Source organism: Hyla sarda, chromosome 5 (assembly GCF_029499605.1).
Source record: "Hyla sarda isolate aHylSar1 chromosome 5, aHylSar1.hap1, whole genome shotgun sequence".
Classification (NCBI taxonomy): Eukaryota; Metazoa; Chordata; class Amphibia; order Anura; family Hylidae; genus Hyla; species Hyla sarda.
Window position 1 is genome coordinate 373618786 of NC_079193.1, and position 17659 is coordinate 373636444.

The following is a 17659-nucleotide window of genomic DNA, read 5'->3' on the forward strand; positions in this document are numbered from 1 at the left end:
AAATCGGGGCGTGATCTGACCACGAGATAGTCTTAATGTCTGTAGATAACACGCCATCCAAAAGAGGTCTGCTGATCAAAAAATAGTCAATGCGGTCAGGACTCTTAAATGGGAACTAGCATTAATAAAAAATTGGCCTTAGCCAATCACAGCTCATCTCACACTGAACTGCTGACACTGAAGTTCTCCCCTGTATGGCTTCAGATGAGGTCACACCTGCTGGGGAACGCCCCTCCCCAGTCTGTGAACAGACTGAGCAGAAAATACAGAGCAATATCAAGGTAGAAAACTAACAAATAATAAAAATAAAGGCAGGGGGTGGTTTATCATGATCGGGGGCAGTGACCTGAGAGAATTAAAACATTTAACAAGATCATGAGAGGAACTCTTTAACCCTCCTCCTCCTGTGTCTACTCTTATTCCTTATAGAGTGTAAGCTCCTATGGTCAGGACTCTTACTCCTCCTCCTCCTGTATCTCCTCTTATTCCTTATAGAGTGTAAGCTCCTATGGTCAGGACTCTTAGTCCTCCTCCTGTATCTCCTATTATTCCTTATAGAGTGTAAGCTCCTATGGTCAGGACTCTTACTCCTCCTCCTCCTGTATCTCCTCTTATTCCTTATAGAGTGTAAGCTCCTATGGTCAGGACTCTTACTCCTCCTCCTTCTGTATCTCCTCTTATTCCTTATAGAGTGTAAGCTCCTATGGTCAGGACTCTTACTCCTCCTCCTCCTGTATCTCCTCTTATTCCTTATAGAGTGTAAGCTCCTATGGTCAGGGCTCTTACTCCTCCTCCTGTATCTCCTCTTATTCCTTATAGAGTGTAAGCTCCTATGGTCAGGACTCTTACTCCTCCTCCTCCTCCTGTATCTCCTCTTATTCCTTATAGAGTGTAAGCTCCTATGGTCAGGACTCTTACTCCTCCTCCTCCTGTATCTCCTCTTATTCCTTATAGAGTGTAAGCTCCTATGGTCAGGACTCTTACTCCTCCTATTCCTGTATCTCCACTTCTTCCTTATAGAGTGTAAGCTCCTATGGTCAGGACTCTTACTCCTCCTCCTGTATCTCCTCTTATTCCTTATAGAGTGTAAGCTCCTATGGTCAGGACTCCTCCTCCTCGTCTTTTATCTCCTCTTATTCCTTATAGAGTGTAAGCTCCTATGGTCAGGACTCTTACTCCTCTTGTATCTCCTCTTATTCCTTATAGAGTGTAAGCTCCTATGGTCAGGACTCTTACTCCTCCTCCTGTATCTCCTCTTATTCCTTATAGAGTGTAAGCTCCTATGGTCAGGACTCTTCCTCCTCCTCCTGTATCTCCTCTTATTCCTTATAGAGTGTAAGCTCCTATGGTCAGGACTCTTACTCCTCCTCCTGTATCTCCTCTTATTCCTTATAGAGTGTAAGCTCCTATGGTCAGGACTCTTCCTCCTCCTCCTGTATCTCCTCTTATTCCTTATAGAGTGTAAGCTCCTATGGTCAGGACTCCTACTCCTCCTCTTCCTGTATCTCCTCTTATTCCTTATAGAGTGTAAGCTCCTATGGTCAGGACTCTTACTCCTCCTCCTGTATCTCCTCTTATTCCTTATAGAGTGTAAGCTCCTATGGTCAGGACTCCTACTCCTCCTCCTCCTGTATCTCCTCTTATTCCTTATAGAGTGTAAGCTCCTATGGTCAGGACTCTTACTCCCCCTCCTGTAACTCCTCTTATTCCTTATAGAGTGTAAGCTCCTATGGTCAGGACTCTTACTCCTCCTCCTGTATCTCCTCTTATTCCTTATAGAGTGTAAGCTCCTATGGTCAGGGCTCTTACTCCTCCTCCTGTATCTCCTCTTATTCCTTATAGAGTGTAAGCTCCTATGGTTAGGACTCTTACTCCCCCTCCTGTATCTCCTCTTATTCCTTATAGAGTGTAAGCTCCTATGGTCAGGACTCTTACTCCTCCTCCTGTATCTCCTCTTATTCCTTATAGAGTGTAAGCTCCTATGGTCAGGACTCTTACTCCTCCTCCTCCTGTATCTCCTCTTATTCCTTATAGAGTGTAAGCTCCTATGATCAGGACTCTTACTCCTCCTCCTGTATCTCCTCTTATTCCTTATAGAGTGTAAGCTCCTATGGTCAGGACTCTTACTCTTCCTCCTCCTGTATCTCCTCTTATTCCTTATAGAGTGTAAGCTCCTATGGTCAGGACTCTTATTCCTCCTCCTCCTATATCTCCTCTTATTCCTTATAGAGTGTAAGCTCCTATGGTCAGGACTCTTACTCCCCCTCCTGTAACTCCTCTTATTCCTTATAGAGTGTAAGCTCCTATGGTCAGGACTCTTATTCCTCCTCCTCCTATATCTCCTCTTATTCCTTATAGAGTGTAAGCTCCTATGGTCAGGACTCTTACTCCCCCTCCTGTATCTCCTCTTATTCCTTATAGAGTGTAAGCTCCTATGGTCAGGACTCCTACTCCTCCTCCTCCTGTATCTCCTCTTATTCCTTATAGAGTGTAAGCTCCTATGGTCAGGACTCTTACTCCCCCTCCTGTAACTCCTCTTATTCCTTATAGAGTGTAAGCTCCTATGGTCAGGACTCTTACTCCTCCTCCTGTATCTCCTCTTATTCCTTATAGAGTGTAAGCTCCTATGGTCAGGGCTCTTACTCCTCCTCCTGTATCTCCTCTTATTCCTTATAGAGTGTAAGCTCCTATGGTTAGGACTCTTACTCCCCCTCCTGTATCTCCTCTTATTCCTTATAGAGTGTAAGCTCCTATGGTCAGGACTCTTACTCCTCCTCCTCCTGTATCTCCTCTTATTCCTTATAGAGTGTAAGCTCCTATGATCAGGACTCTTACTCCTCCTCCTGTATCTCCTCTTATTCCTTATAGAGTGTAAGCTCCTATGGTCAGGACTCTTACTCTTCCTCCTCCTGTATCTCCTCTTATTCCTTATAGAGTGTAAGCTCCTATGGTCAGGACTCTTATTCCTCCTCCTGTATCTCCTCTTATTCCTTATAGAGTGTAAGCTCCTATGGTCAGGACTCTTACTCCTCCTCCTGTATCTCCTCTTATTCCTTATAGAGTGTAAGCTCCTATTGTCAGGACTCTTACTCCTCCTCCTGTATCTCCTCTTATTCCTTATAGTGTGTAAGCTCCTATGGTCAGGACTCTTACTCCCCCTCCTGTATCTCTTCTTATTCCTTATAGAGTGTAAGCTCCTATGGTCAGGACTCTTACTCCTCCTCCTGTATCTCCTCTTATTCCTTATAGAGTGTAAGCTCCTATGGTCAGGACTCTTACTCCTCCCCCTCCTGTATCTCCTCTTATTCCTTATAGAGTGTAAGCTCCTATGGTCAGGACTCTTACTCCTCCCCCTCCTGTATCTCCTCTTATTCCTTATAGAGTGTAAGCTCCTATGGTCAGGACTCTTACTCCTCCTCCTCCTGTATCTCCTCTTATTCCTTATAGAGTGTAAGCTCCTATGGTCAGGACTCTTACTCCTCCTCCTGTATCTCCTCTTATTCCTTATAGAGTGTAAGCTCCTATGGTCAGGACTCTTACTCCTCCTCCTGTATCTCCTCTTATTCCTTATAGAGTGTAAGCTCCTATGGTCAGGACTCTTACTCCTCCTCCTGTATCTCCTCTTATTCCTTATAGAGTGTAAGCTCCTATGGTCAGGACTTTTACTCCTCCTCCTGTATCTCCTCTTATTCCTTATAGAGTGTAAGCTCCTATGGTCAGGACTCTTACTCCTCCTCCTGTATCTCCTCTTATTCCTTATAGAGTGTAAGCTCCTATGGTCAGGACTCTTACTCCTCCTCCTGTATCTCCTCTTATTCCTTATAGAGTGTAAGCTCCTATGGTCAGGACTATTACTCCTCCTCCTCCTGTATCTCCTCTTATTCCTTATAGAGTGTAAGCTCCTATGGTCAGGACTCTTACTCCCCCTCCTGTATCTCCTCTTATTCCTTATAGAGTGTAAGCTCCTATGGTCAGGACTCTTACTCCCCCTCCTGTATCTCCTCTTATTACTTATAGAGTGTAAGCTCCTATGGTCAGGACTCTTACTCCTCCTCCTGTATCTCCTCTTATTCCTTATAGAGTGTAAGCTCCTATGGTCAGGACTCTTACTCCTCCTCCTGTATCTCCTCTTATTCCTTATAGAGTGTAAGCTCCTATGGTCAGGACTCTTACTCCCCCTCCTGTATCTCCTCTTATTCCTTATAGAGTGTAAGCTCCTATGGTCAGGACTCTTACTCCTCCTCCTGTATCTCCTCTTATTCCTTATAGAGTGTAAGCTCCTATGGTCAGGACTCTTACTCCTCCTCCTGTATCTCCTCTTATTCCTTATAGAGTGTAAGCTCCTATGGTCAGGACTCTTACTCCTCCTCCTGTATCTCCTCTTATTCCTTATAGAGTGTAAGCTCCTATGGTCAGGACTCTTACTCCTCCTCCTGTATCTCCTCTTATTCCTTATAGAGTGTAAGCTCCTATGGTCAGGACTCTTACCCCTCCTCCTCCTGTATCTCCTCTTATTCCTTATAGAGTGTAAGCTCCTATGGTCAGGACTCTTACTCCTCCTCTTGTATCTCCTCTTATTCCTTATAGAGTGTAAGCTCCTATGGTCAGGACTCTTACTCCTGTATCTCCTCTTATTCCTTATAGAGTGTAAGCTCCTATGGTCAGGACTCTTACTCCTCCTCTTGTATCTCCTCTTATTCCTTATAGAGTGTAAGCTCCTATGGTCAGGACACTTACTCCTCCTCCTCCTGTATCTCCTCTTATTCCTTATAGAGTGTAAGCTCCTATGGTCAGGACTCTTACTCCTCCTCTTGTATCTCCTCTTATTCCTTATAGAGTGTAAGCTCCTATGGTCAGGACTCTTACTCCCCCTCCTGTATCTCCTCTTATTCCTTATAGAGTGTAAGCTCCTATGGTCAGGACTCTTACTCCTCCTCCTGTATCTCCTCTTATTCCTTATAGAGTGTAAGCTCCTATGGTCAGGACTCTTACTCCTCCTCCTGTATCTCCTCTTATTCCTTATAGAGTGTAAGCTCCTATGGTCAGGACTCTTACTCCTCCTCCTCCTGTATCTCCTCTTATTCCTTATAGAGTGTAAGCTCCTATGGTCAGGACTCTTACTCCTCCTCCTCCTGTATCTCCTCTTATTCCTTATAGAGTGTAAGCTCCTATGGTCAGGACTCTTACTCCTCCTCTTGTATCTCCTCTTATTCCTTATAGAGTGTAAGCTCCTATGGTCAGGGCTCTTACTCCTCCTCCTGTATCTCCTCTTATTCCTTATAGAGTGTAAGCTCCTATGGTCAGGACTCTTACTCCTCCTCCTGTATCTCCTCTTATTCCTTATAGAGTGTAAGCTCCTATGGTCAGGACTCTTACTCCTCCTCCTGTATCTCCTCTTATTCCTTATAGAGTGTAAGCTCCTATGGTCAGGACTCTTACTCCTCCTCCTGTATCTCCTCTTATTCCTTATAGAGTGTAAGCTCCTATGGTCAGGACTCTTACTCCTCCTCTTGTATCTCCTCTTATTCCTTATAGAGTGTAAGCTCCTATGGTCAGGACTCTTCCTCCTCCTCCTGTATCTCCTCTTATTCCTTATAGAGTGTAAGCTCCTATGGTCAGGACTCTTCCTCCTCCTCCTGTAGCTCCTCTTATTCCTTATAGAGTGTAAGCTCCTATGGTCAGGACTCTTACTCCTCCTCTTGTATCTCCTCTTATTCCTTATAGAGTGTAAGCTCCTATGGTCAGGACTATTACTCCTCCTCCTGTATCTCCTCTTATTCCTTATAGAGTGTAAGCTCCTATGGTCAGGACTCTTACTCCTCCTCCTCCTGTATCTCCTCTTATTCCTTATAGAGTGTAAGCTCCTATGGTCAGGACTCTTACTCCTCCTCCTCCTGTATCTCCTCTTATTCCTTATAGAGTGTAAGCTCCTATGGTCAGGGCTCTTACTCCTCCTCCTGTATCTCCTCTTATTCCTTATAGAGTGTAAGCTCCTATGGTCAGGACTCTTACTCCTCCTCCTGTATCTCCTCTTATTCCTTATAGAGTGTAAGCTCCTATGGTCAGGACTCTTACTCCTCCTCCTATATCTCCTCTTATTCCCTATAGAGTCTAAGCTCCTATGGTCAGAACTCTTACTCCTCCTCCTCCTGTATCTCCTCTTATTCCTTATAGAGTGTAAGCTCCTATGGTCAGGACTCTTCCTCCTCCTCGTCTTTTATCTCCTCTTATTCCTTATAGAGTGTAAGCTCCTATGGTCAGGACTCTTACTCCTCCTACTCCTGTATCTCCTCTTATTCCTTATAGAGTGTAAGCTCCTATGGTCAGGACTCTTACTCCTCCTCCTGTATCTCCTCTTATTCCTTATAGAGTGTAAGCTCCTATGGTCAGGACTCTTACTCCTCCTCCTGTATCTCCTCTTATTCCTTATAGAGTGTAAGCTCCTATGGTCAGGACTCTTACTCCTCCTCCTGTATCTCCTCTTATTCCTTATAGAGTGTAAGCTCCTATGGTCAGGACTCTTACTCCCCCTCCTGTATCTCCTCTTATTCCTTATAGAGTGTAAGCTCCTATGGTCAGGACTCTTACTCCTCCTCCTGTATCTCCTCTTATTCCTTATAGAGTGTAAGCTCCTATGGTCAGGACTCTTACTCCTCCTGTATCTCCTCTTATTCCTTATAGAGTGTAAGCTCCTATGGTCAGGACTCTTACTCCTCCTCCTGTATCTCCTCTTATTCCTTATAGAGTGTAAGCTCCTATGGTCAGGACTCTTACTCCTCCTCCTGTATCTCCTCTTATTCCTTATAGAGTGTAAGCTCCTATGGTCAGGACTCTTACTCCTCCTCCTGTATCTCCTCTTATTCCTTATAGAGTGTAAGCTCCTATGGTCAGGACTCTTACTCCTCCTTCTGTATCTCCTCTTATTCCTTATAGAGTGTAAGCTCCTATGGTCAGGACACTTACTCCTCCTCCTGTATCTCCTCTTATTCCTTATAGAGTGTAAGCTCCTATGGTCAGGACTCTTACTCCTCCTCCTATATCTCCTCTTATTCCTTATAGAGTGTAAGCTCCTATGGTCAGGACTCTTACTCCTCCTCCTCCTGTATCTCCTCTTATTCCTTATAGAGTGTAAGCTCCTATGGTCAGGACTCTTACTCCTCCTCTTGTATCTCCTCTTATTCCTTATAGAGTGTAAGCTCCTATGGTCAGGTCTCTTACTCCTCCTCCTCCTGTATCTCCTCTTATTCCTTATAGAGTGTAAGCTCCTATGGTCAGGACTCTTACTCCTCCTCCTGTATCTCCTCTTATTCCTTATAGAGTGTAAGCTCCTATGGTCAGGACTCTTACTCCTCCTCTTGTATCTCCTCTTATTCCTTATAGAGTGTAAGCTCCTATGGTCAGGACTCTTACTCCTCCTCCTGTATCTTCTCTTATTCCTTATAGAGTGTAAGCTCCTATGGTCAGGACTCTTACTCCTCCTCCTGTATCTCCTCTTATTCCTTATAGAGTGTAAGCTCCTATGGTCAGGACTCTTACTCCTCCTCTTGTATCTCCTCTTATTCCTTATAGAGTGTAAGCTCCTATGGTCAGGACTCTTACTCCTCCTCTTGTATCTCCTCTTATTCCTTATAGAGTGTAAGCTCCTATGGTCAGGACTCTTACTCCTCCTCTTGTATCTCCTCTTATTCCTTATAGAGTGTAAGCTCCTATGGTCAGGACTCTTACTCCTCCTCCTGTATCTCCTCTTATTCCTTATAGAGTGTAAGCTCCTATGGTCAGGACTCTTATTCCTCCTCCTCTTGTATCTCCTCTTATTCCTTATAGAGTGTAAGCTCCTATGGTCAGGACTCTTACTCCTCCTCTTGTAATTCCTCTTATTCCTTATAGAGTGTAAGCTCCTATGGTCAGGACTATTACTCCTCCTCCTGTATCTCCTCTTATTCCTTATAGAGTGTAAGCTCCTATGGTCAGGACTCTTACTCCTCCTCCTCCTGTATCTCCTCTTATTCCTTATAGAGTGTAAGCTCCTATGGTCAGGACTCTTACTCCTCCTCCTCCTGTATCTTCTCTTATTCCTTATAGAGTGTAAGCTCCTATGGTCAGGACTCTTACTCCTCCTCTTGTATCTCCTCTTATTCCTTATAGAGTGTAAGCTCCTATGGTCAGGACTCTTACTCCTCCTCTTGTAACTCCTCTTATTCCTTATAGAGTGTAAGCTCCTATGGTCAGGACTCTTACTCCTCCTCCTGTATCTCCTCTTATTCCTTATAGAGTGTAAGCTCCTATGGTCAGGACTCTTACTCCTCCTCTTGTATCTCCTCTTATTCCTTATAGAGTGTAAGCTCCTATGGTCAGGACTCTTACTCCTCCTCTTGTAACTCCTCTTATTCCTTATAGAGTGTAAGCTCCTATGGTCAGGACTCTTACTCCTCCTCCTGTATCTCCTCTTATTCCTTATAGAGTGTAAGCTCCTATGGTCAGAACTCTTACTCCTCCTCCTCCTGTATCTCCTCTTATTCCTTATAGAGTGTAAGCTCCTATGGTCAGGACTCTTACTCCTCCTCCTCCTGTATCTCCTCTTATTCCTTATAGAGTGTAAGCTCCTATGGTCAGGACTCTTACTCCTCCTCCTGTATCTCCTCTTATTCCTTATAGAGTGTAAGCTCCTATGGTCAGGGCTCTTACTCCTCCTCCTGTATCTCCTCTTATTCCTTATAGAGTGTAAGCTCCTATGGTCAGGACTCTTACCCCTCCTCCTCCTGTATCTCCTCTTATTCCTTATAGAATGTAAGCTCCTATGGTCAGGACACTTACTCCTCCTCCTGTATCTCCTCTTATTCCTTATAGAGTGTAAGCTCCTATGGTCAGGGCTCTTACTCCTCCTCCTGTATCTCCTCTTATTCCTTATAGAGTGTAAGCTCCTATGGTCAGGACTCTTACTTCTCCTCTTGTATCTCCTCTTATTCCTTATAGAGTGTAAGCTCCTATGGTCAGGACTCTTACTCCTCCTCCTCCTGTATCTCCTCTTATTCCTTATAGAGTGTAAGCTCCTATGGTCAGGACTCTTACTCCTCCCCCTCCTGTATCTCCTCTTATTCCTTATAGAGTGTAAGCTCCTATGGTCAGGACTCTTACCCCTCCTCCTCCTGTATCTCCTCTTATTCCTTATAGAGTGTAAGCTCCTATGGTCAGGACTCTTACTCCTCCTCCTCCTGTATCTCCTCTTATTCCTTATAGAGTGTAAGCTCCTATGGTCAGGACTCTTACTCCTCCTCCTGTATCTCCTCTTATTCCTTATAGAGTGTAAGCTCCTATGGTCAGGACTCTTACTCCTCCTCCTGTATCTCCTCTTATTCCTTATAGAGTGTAAGCTCCTATGGTCAGGACTCTTACTCCTCCTCCTGTATCTCCTCTTATTCCTTATAGAGTGTAAGCTCCTATGGTCAGGGCTCTTACTCCTCCTCCTGTATCTCCTCTTATTCCTTATAGAGTGTAAGCTCCTATGGTCAGGACTCTTACTCCTCCTCCTGTATCTCCTCTTATTCCTTATAGAGTGTAAGCTCCTATGGTCAGGACTCTTACTCCTCCTCCTGTAGCTCCTCTTATTCCTTATAGAGTGTAAGCTCCTATGGTCAGGACTCTTACTCCTCCTCCTGTATCTCCTCTTATTCCTTATAGAGTGTAAGCTCCTATGGTCAGGACTCTTCCTCCTCCTCCTGTAGCTCCTCTTATTCCTTATAGAGTGTAAGCTCCTATGGTCAGGACTCTTCCTCCTCCTCCTGTATCTCCTCTTATTCCTTATAGAGTGTAAGCTCCTATGGTCAGGACTCTTCCTCCTCCTCCTGTATCTCCTCTTATTCCTTATAGAGTGTAAGCTCCTATGGTCAGGACTCTTACTCCTCCTCCTCCTGTATCTCCTCTTATTCCTTATAGAGTGTAAGCTCCTATGGTCAGGACTCTTACTCCTCCTCCTCCTGTATCTCCTCTTATTCCTTATAGAGTGTAAGCTCCTATGGTCAGGACTATTACTCCTCCTCCTGTATCTCCTCTTATTCCTTATAGAGTGTAAGCTCCTATGGTCAGGACTCTTACTCCTCCTCCTCCTGTATCTCCTCTTATTCCTTATAGAATGTAAGCTCCTATGGTCAGGACTCTTACTCCTCCTCTTGTATCTCCTCTTATTCCTTATAGAGTGTAAGCTCCTATGGTCAGGACTCTTACTCCTCCTCCTCCTGTATCTCCTCTTATTCCTTATAGAGTGTAAGCTCCTATGGTCAGGACTCTTACTCCTCCTCCTCCTGTATCTCCTCTTATTCCTTATAGAGTGTAAGCTCCTATGGTCAGGACTATTACTCCTCCTCCTGTATCTCCTCTTATTCCTTATAGAGTGTAAGCTCCTATGGTCAGGACTCTTACTCCTCCTCCTCCTGTATCTCCTCTTATTCCTTATAGAGTGTAAGCTCCTATGGTCAGGACTCTTACTCCTCCTCCTATATCTCCTCTTATTCCTTATAGAGTGTAAGCTCCTATGGTCAGGACTCTTACTCCTCCTCCTCCTGTATCTCCTCTTATTCCTTATAGAGTGTAAGCTCCTATGGTCAGGACTCTTACTCCTCCTCTTGTATCTCCTCTTATTCCTTATAGAGTGTAAGCTCCTATGGTCAGGTCTCTTACTCCTCCTCCTCCTGTATCTCCTCTTATTCCTTATAGAGTGTAAGCTCCTATGGTCAGGACTCTTACTCCTCCTCCTGTATCTCCTCTTATTCCTTATAGAGTGTAAGCTCCTATGGTCAGGACTCTTACTCCTCCTCCTCCTGTATCTCCTCTTATTCCTTATAGAGTGTAAGCTCCTATGGTCAGGACTCTTACTCCTCCTCCTGTATCTCCTCTTATTCCTTATAGAGTGTAAGCTCCTATGGTCAGGACTCTTACTCCTCCTCCTGTATCTCCTCTTATTCCTTATAGAGTGTAAGCTCCTATGGTCAGGACTCTTACTCCTCCTCCTGTATCTCCTCTTATTCCTTATTGACTGTATTTTCCCCTTAGATTCTACATTAAATTCTGCACTGATAAGTGCTGGATTATTAAATACTCTGGATTACTGACCCCGGGTTAAAGTTATTACAGCTGCAATAGTCTGTATCTTTATTGTTATCATGAGATTAATTATGAGTCTCAGATTCTCATCTAGATTATCTAATAATCAACCACTAGTAATCCAGTCCAGTTCTAGTAAACCTGATAAAGACCTATATGATTTCTTCGTCCTCACCTCCCCCCACCGCACATGAAGGATATAGGATTGTTCTCAACCAATGTGCCTGCAGGTGCTGCAAAACTACAACTCCCAGCATGTCCACTTTCAAAAAGGCGAAAAAAAAATATGCGGTCAGAAAGGGTCAAAATACGAGTTTACACCTTTAGATTTATGCCACGTATTTTACAGAGCAGGAAAAGTACTCCATGTAAACCAAAATACACACCGTGTGAACCTATCCTACAGAATAGTCCCCCCAGAAGATGCAGCGCAGCCAACGTACAGCTACAGTATGGCTGAAAACCGCATGGCGCTTATTACCAGCAATGGCCATTTTTAGCCTTTAATAGCTTGCGGCTATTTCCTCTATTACTATCGTAACTATAAATTTTATGTCGTCTTTTTTTGGTAAAGTAAACTATAACCTGACGTAAATCAGGGAAGAGCAGAAAAGGTTTATTAGCCAGATACTGTATAATCATATACAAGTATAAAGCTCTACTGCCACCTAAAGGCCAAATACAGACACAGCAGCTGCAGAGACGTCACTGCTGATCTATGAGGAACTGACTGGTCCCGGTTGAAGTAGCGAAATCACTATAAAATTCGCCTGCAATAAAACCGTTTTGCAACTTTCCAATATCACGAGTGTTCCCATCTCTGCCCGGAATATCTCAGAGCAGGAGATTCTGTAGTGTGAATGCAGCCACAGAGCCAAAATGCTTTCATTTTTCCATCCACAGAGCCATTTTTTTTGGACCAATTGTATTTGTTGGGAGAAATTGAAAACAAAAAGGCAATTTGGCTTTTATTCTGTGGGTCAGTACAACTGTAGTAATACAGTGATCCCTCAAGTTACAATATTAATAGGTTCCAGGACGACCATTGTATGTTGAGACCATAACTCTATGGAAAACTGGTAATTGGTTCTGAAGCCCCAAAATGTCATCCGAAAATAGGAAAAGGTGAAGATTATAGTGTGCCTGTCAGGTCCAACAAAATAATTTTTTTTTTTTTTATATATCACTCATTACATAATCCTGACCATGTACTAGTGCTGGGCGGTATACCGGTATGAACCGGATACCGGTTTTTTTTCTTCCACGGTATGGATTTTTGCCCATACCGCTATACCGGTCGGGCCCCTCCCCCACCCTCCGGATGAATTGTAGAGCCCAGCGAGGAGCCCTCACTTGTCCCGGTGTGCTTCTGTGGCCCGATTCCGAGAGCGGAATCGGGCCTCAGAAGCTAATCCATTTACTGTGTCCCCCCGCTGCGCCTGTCAACCAGTGTCTCCGTGAGCACGATCAATCCCCACCGCTAGCGGGATCCATGTGCCCACTAGCGGTGTCACAAGAATGCCTCCCGGGAGCGCTACCATCACCGCTATCGGGGTCCCTGTGCCCACTAGCGGTGTCACAAGAATGCCGAGCGCGGCTCTGTTCCCCGTCCGTGTCAGCTCTCAGGGTACGGGAACAGATTTAAAAGCCTCGCGCGCAGCACTACGTGAATAGCATAGGGTTAACGTAGGCAGCGCTAGGAGCCTAGCGTTAGCCCTACGCTATTTGCGTAGTACTGCGCATGCGCAGTACTACGTTAGCTGCGCGCAAGGCTTTTAAATCTGTTCCCGTACCCTAAGAGCTGACATGGACGGGGAACAGAGCCACGCTCGGCATTCTTGTGACACTGCTAGTGGGCACAGGGACCCCGCTAGCGGTGATGGTAGCGCTCGCGCTCGCGGGGGGCACATTTGACACCGCTAGTGGGCACAGGGACCCCGCTCGCGGGGTGGGGGGGGACAGGCAGTAATACCGTGATACCGCGATAATAAACAAAAAATACCGTGATATTCATTTTAGGCCATACCGCCCAGCACTACCATGTACATCTAATTTTTATGTGTCTAGCCCCTTTATTTATTTTTAATACACTTTTAATTTAGCTCACTAGTCTGAATTCCTCTCAAAGGGATGGGGCGTGGCCTCACTATGCAGGTCTCCGCCCCCTCCCTCAGTATGCTGTCCGCTCACATCTCCCCTAACATTAGCAAAACTACAACTCCCAGCTTTTCCTCACTGACAGTAGCGGGACACAAGCTGACAATGGGAGGATTTTTCCTCTAGCTCTGAGCCCTGCACTCACAGCTGTCAATCAAGGAAGTGTGTCCATGATATAGGTGATGATGCATGGACACAGCAGGAATAGTATGTGTCCAAGCAGGCAGGGGGGGCAGTTGTTTGACTGGCTTTTTCAGTATAAAATTGTGGTGTCCCGGTACAGGACCTGGTCCTGTCCCTTTGTCTAAAGTCCCCTCAGGGAGAGTCCCTCCATGTCAATAGGGCAAAACAAAAATAAGTAAATAACTAATATAGATAAAGCAAGTCCTTACATATAAAAGTAATAAAGATCTGCTGGGAGCTGTAATCAATGTCTATGTAGAGGACAGGAGCTTCTTCAGGGTCCTGTACAGTAGACACAATGTCCTAAAAAAGTAACATGGAGCCGCCCTCACCTGGTGTCCAAAGGAACAGCTAACCCTGGCACAGAACATGTAATGCCTCCCTGTACTGTAGGGGGCGCTACCAGACAGGAATTCAATGCATACACTTCAGTAATACAGGTAAAGAGTACAGAACATGTAATACCTCCCTGTACTGTAGGGGGCGCTACCAGACACCAGTCAGTGCATACACTTCAGTAATACAGGTAAAGAGTACAGAACATGTAATACCTCCCTGTACTGTAGGGGGTACTACCAGACACCAGTCAGTGCATACACTTCAGTAATACAGGTAAAGAGTAGTACAGAACCTGTAATACCTCTCTGTACTGTAGGGGGCACTACCAGACAGCCATTCAGTGCATGCACTTCAGTAATACAGGGGGGTTTTACCAATGAATACCCATTCTGATTGGTCGGTTCTTCCAGCCATTGACACGTTTCACAGATCTGGACTGTCCGTACATTGTATGGGGAGTCTGGTTTCAAGTTACAATGGTCCAGAAAAGACCATTGTATGTTGAAAATATTGTATACTGGTGCAAGAGGCAGAAAGGGCAGGGCACACTAAACGAAATATTCACCTGTATGGAGTATGCAGTCAGCCTCAGAGGTCTATGTAAATAGTGACTCCTGCGGGGTGCATATACTGTAGATGACGTATCAATAAATAATACAAAAGAAGGTGTATGTGCACTCACCGCTCGGCTCACTGCTTTCCGGGGTCCGGGTCACTGGACCTCAGTGTGGACGCATAGTGGTAGCGCTCAGAGGCAACGCCGGAAGTTTCGCACGTGAGTGCGTGCTTCTTCCGGCCTCTAAGAGGCCGGAAGAAGCACGCACTCACGTGCGAAACTGCCGGCGCTGCCTCTGAGCGCTATCACTATGCGTCCACGCTGAGATCCAGCGATCTGTGACCCGGAACGCAGTGACAAGTGCCGAGAGGTGAGTGCACATACACCTTCTTTTGTATGAAAATATTGTATGTTGAGGGATCACTGTAGTCAATTTATACACCTTTTTTTATTTATGAAAAAGAAAAAGCCCGACCTCTAAAATTTGCTGCCTACAGAGCGGTGTAAGGCCTCGTTCACACATCTCCGCACGAAAGTCAGATCAGGAATTCTCCGATGCAATTATCTATCATTGGTGTGAATAGGTCTTTCACTGACCCATTAACACTGCAGAGTTTCAGCGGCAGAATTACGCGCCAGTTACCATCATTACCATCAATGGTGACGAATTGACAAAGGATTTCGGCAGCCGCTGCTTAGACGTATCCGCACGTGCATGTGATTGCCTGTTGTGATTCTGCAGTATTTATAAAAACCAGGAATTAGACATTTTTTCTGTGTTTTAGACCCACTCTCAAAAAAATACAAAATACAAAAATATTAAAAGGATGGTGCACAGGTAACGGCCTGGAGTTATAGCAACATCAGAGGTAAATGGCCCTAGGAGAAGAGGTAAAGCAAAATTGGCTTAGTTGCCCATAGCAACCAGTCCCATCACCGCCCACAGCAACCAATCCCATCACCGCCCACAGCAACCAATCCCATCACCGCCCACAGCAACCAATCCCATCACCGCCCACAGCAACCAATCCCATCACCGCCCACAGCAACCAATCCCATCACCGCCCACAGCAACCAATCCCATCACCGCCCACAGCAACCAATCCCATCACCGCCCACAGCAACCAATCCCATCACCGCCCACAGCAACCAATCCCATCACCGCCCACAGCAACCAATCCCATCACCGCCCACAGCAACCAATCCCATCACCGCCCACAGCAACCAATCCCATCACCGCCCACAGCAACCAATCCCATCACCGCCCACAGCAACCAATCCCATCACCGCCCACAGCAACCAATCCCAGCTCAACCCACAGCAACCAATCCCAGCTCAACCCACAGCAACCAATCCCAGCTCAACCCACAGCAACCAATCCCAGCTCAACCCACAGCAACCAACCCCAGCTCAACCCACAGCAACCAATCCCAGCTCAACCCACAGCAACCAATCCCAGCTCAACCCACAGCAACCAATCCCAGCTCAACCCACAGCAACCAATCTCAGCTCAACCCACAGCAACCAATCTCAGCTCAACCCACAGCAACCAATCTCAGTTGAAACCACAGCAACCAATCTCAGCTCAACCCACAGCAACCAATCCCAGCCCATAGCAACTAATCCCAGCACAGCCCATAGCAACCAATCCCAGCTCAGCCCATAGCAACCAGTCCCAGCACAGCCCATAGCAACCAATCCCTACACAACCCATAGCAACCAATCCCAGCACAGCCCATAGCAACCACAGCACAGCCCATAGCAACCACAGCACAGCCCATAGCAACCACAGCACAGCCCATAGCAACCACAGCACAGCCCATAGCAACCACAGCACAGCCCATAGCAACCACAGCACAGCCCATAGCAACCACAGCAGAGCCCATAGCAACCAATCCCAGCAAAGCCCATAGCAACCAATCCCAGCACAGCCCATAGCAACCAATCCCAGCACAGCCCATAGCAACCACAGCACAGCCCATAGCAACCACAGCACAGCCCATAGCAACCACAGCACAGCCCATAGCAACCACAGCACAACCCATAGCAACCACAGCACAACCCATAGCAACCACAGCACAACCCATAGCAACCACAGCACAGCCCATAGCAACCACAGCACAGCCCATAGCAACCACAGCACAGCCCATAGCAACCACAGCACAGCCCATAGCAACCACAGCACAGCCCATAGCAACCACAAAACAGCCCATAGCAACCACAACACAGCCCATAGCAAGCACAGCTCATAGCAACCAATCCCAGCTCAGCCCATAGCAACCAATCCCAGCTAAGCCCATAGCAACCAATCCCAGCTCAGCCCATAGCAACCAATCCCAGCTCAGCCCATAGCAACCAATCCCAGCTCAGCCCATAGCAACCAATCCCAGCTCAGCCCAAAGCAACCAATCGCTACACATCCCATAGCAACCAATCGCTACACAGCCCATAGCAACCAATCACAACACAGATTTTATTTTTAAAATCCAAATTGGTAATGTTCTTCTATAGAGTAAGATAAGATGATGAAGAGACAGTGACCAGGATTGGAGCCGTGTACGAGCGTAGTCCTAGAAAGTCTGAAAGGCTGACTAGTATGGACCTATAAAGGCCACAGTATGGTCTCTGGAAAACCTCGGTACAGATTACATCTTCTTCAGGGGCTGAAACCAGACGACATACCGGAACGCTGTGACTTTTGCACTGATTCAAACGATTGGTAGAGGATGAACTTCCCAACAGGCCGATGATCAGCAATGAGGTGACCTTTCACCCCCCTCACTACAAAGGGGGATCAGAAATGACATGTGCACTTATCGAGCACATGAAGGACTCACCCAAAGTATCCGTGTTCTGTGCAACGAGTAGGTGTAAAGTCTACGTCCCTTCTTTTTTGCTGAGGCTGTATTAGCAGACAAGGCACTAAAGCAATGTTTCCCAACCAGAGTGCCTCCTGCTGTTGCAAAACTACAACTCCCAGGATGCCCGGACAGCCTTTGGCTGTCCGGGCATGCTGGGAGTTGTAGTTTTGCAACAGCTGGAGGCACCCTGGTTGGGAAACACTGCACTAAAGCCTAGTAGAGGCCTCGGGCTCAGTCCACTCTATCACCAATGAGGCATATAAATACTGTTAAAATGTCTGAATAGCCAATGACTGCAGCATCTAAACCAGTGTTTCCCAACCAGGGTGCCTCCAGGTGTTTCAAAACTACAACTCCCAGCATGCCTGGACCGCCAAAGACTACCAAAGGCTGTCCAGGCATCCTGGGAGTTGTAGATTTGCAACATCTGGAGGCCCCCTTATTAGGAAACACTGATCTAAACAGT

General features: G+C 46.0%; 1 protein-coding gene across 1 annotated transcript in view; it reads right to left on the minus strand.

The window, feature by feature from the left end:
* TRAPPC9 (trafficking protein particle complex subunit 9) overlaps window positions 1–17659 on the minus strand; it is a 602485-nt gene that overhangs the window by 569948 nt on the left and 14878 nt on the right. The gene's annotated exons all lie outside the window — the stretch shown is intronic.